The 2,489-nt window shown below is 42.3% G+C and overlaps 1 protein-coding gene across 2 annotated transcripts in view; it reads right to left on the reverse strand.

The window, feature by feature from the left end:
- The window catches only part of UBE4B (ubiquitination factor E4B), a 135,021-nt gene that overhangs the window by 98,883 nt on the left and 33,649 nt on the right, over nt 1–2,489 (reverse strand). The window lies entirely within an intron of this gene.

Genomic DNA, 2,489 nt, shown 5'->3' on the forward strand with positions numbered 1-2,489 from the left:
ATCCAAAACTGTACCGTTCACGACAGCCCGGGCCATTGTGGTGGCATCAGGCAGCCCTACGACAGAGTAGGCCAAACTGTGCCACTTATTTTAGCCATTTGTAAGAGGGAGGAAATCTGTAAGACATTGTTTTAAATATGGTAAGTAGTCCGTTTACAAAAGTGCCTTACAAAACATAAAATTCAAATACAAGACAAAATGTTCAAATATTTACTCCTTGGGACAGTATCTGTCCAGAGATATCTCCATTTTGATCATTATTGATGGCTTTTTAAAAAATGTAAATAGCTGGCTATGTCTACAATGTCTCAAATGCTATGATTTTATAATATACCTACCTCATTTATTTTTCATTATTCTGTGGTGGCTTGTGTGCTGCTGTGAGACTGGAAGCTGTGTCACTGGCATTTCAGATGCCAGCAGGGTCACCCAGAGTGGACAGGTTTCAGCGGAGCCTCCAGACTAAGAACAGACCACAGAGAAGGACTCGGGTGACCCACTTCGGAGGAAGGAGCCGCCCAAAACCTCACGTTAAAAAACAAACACACAAACCAACTGGCGCATGCCTTGGAAATAGCACCACCTTCTGAAGGCGAGTGGAGAGAAGCAGCAGGGCACTGTTGGAGACAGGCCGGGATGGGCCCTCGGGTCAGAAGGCCTTCACAATGGGACTGAGGAGGGGCTGATTTCTCAGAAGCGTCAGACACAGGAGGGACCAAGCCTTGGGCGTGGAGCCTTGGGATCTTTCCGTGCGGATGGGGCAGGACCGAGTAAGGGAGCAACAACTTCAAAGATCTGCTAGTGGCTGGAACTTGGAACGTGTGCAGTCTGAATCTAGGAAAACTGAAAGTCATCAAAAATGAAGTGGAATGCATCCAGACTGATACCCTAGGAATCAGTGAACTGAAATAGACTGTACAGGCCATTTTGAATCGGAAAATCCTATGACTTACTATACCAAGAATAACATGATGATGTGGGTTTGACTGCCTATGTGGGAAGATGATAGAGAAGCTTGCTATCAGCAGCTAAAACCAGACTGAGGCCTGACTGTGGAACAGACCATCAATTGCTCATATGTAAGTTCAGGACAAAGCTGAAGAAAACTTTCAAAAGTTCAGAAGACCCAAAATATGACCTTGGGTCTATCTCACTTGGATTTCAGGAACACCTCAAGAAGAGACTGGATGCACTGAACACAATGACGGAAGACCGGATGAGCTGAGGGAGGACAGCAAGACCCTCATTCGTGAAGAAGGCAAAAGGTCACTAACGAGACAGGAAAGAAAAGATCAACGTGGATGTCAGAAGAGACTGGAACTTGCTCTAATCATAGAGTAGCTAAAGCAAATGGAAGAAATGATGAATTCACGGAGCTGAATAGAAATTTTCAAAGGGAAGCTTGAGAAAACAGTAAAATATCGTAACTATAATACTTAATTAATTATAGTATTAAGTAAAATATTATAATTAATCAAAGGTCTAAAATTAGAAAACCAAAAGTGAAGAACTCAGCATATTTTAAACTGAAGAAAAAATTCAAGCTGTGGGTTGTAATATTGAAAGACTCTATGGGCAAAATATTGAATGATACAGGAAGCATCAAAAGATGATAGAAAGAATGTACAGAGTAATTGTACCAAAAACTGGTTGACATTCAACCATTTCAGGAGGTAGCACATGATGCTGAAGGAGGAAGTTCAAGTTACAGTGAATGCATCAACAAGGCTCCAGGAATTGATGGAACACCAATTGAAATGTTTCACCAAGCTAGGAAGCACTGGAAGCACTCACCCGTCTTCTATGCCAGGAAATTTGGAAGACAGGTACTTGGCCGAGTGATTGGAAGAGATCTACGTTTGTACCCATTCCAAAGAAGGACGACGCAACAGAATGTTCAAACCATAGAACAGTATCACTGATAACACTTGCAAGTAAAATCTCGCTGAAGATCATCCAACAACAGTTCCAACACTGACACGAGGCTGGCAGGGGTGCAGGCCAGACTCAGAAGATGACGTTGAATAAAGAATATCCAGCTGACGTCACATGGATCTTGACTCAAAGCAGAGACGATCAGAAAGGTGCTCACTTGTGTTTTATTGACTATGCCAAGGCATTCAACAATTCAGATCATAACAAACTATGGACAACCTTGAGAAGAACAGGAATTCCAGAACACTTCACTGTGCTCATGCAGAATCTGTACATGGATCCAGAAACAGCTGGACAAATGGAACAATGGCTCACTGTATGGTTTCAGATCAGGAAAGGTGTGAGTCAGGGTTGTAACCTCTCATCCTACTTATTCAATCAGTGTGCTGAGCAAATGATCAGACAAGCTGGGTTATATGACAAAGAATGTGACATCAGGATTGGAGGAAGGCTTATTTTTTTATCATTTTATTAGGGGCTCATACAACTCTTATCACAATCCATCCATACATCAATTGTGTAAAGCACATTTGTACATTCATTGCCCTCATCAT

This window comes from Echinops telfairi, unplaced genomic scaffold (genome assembly GCF_000313985.2).
Source record: "Echinops telfairi isolate 266 unplaced genomic scaffold, ASM31398v2 ScPeMD7_7457;HRSCAF=8495, whole genome shotgun sequence".
Lineage (NCBI taxonomy): Eukaryota > Metazoa > Chordata > Mammalia > Afrosoricida > Tenrecidae > Echinops > Echinops telfairi.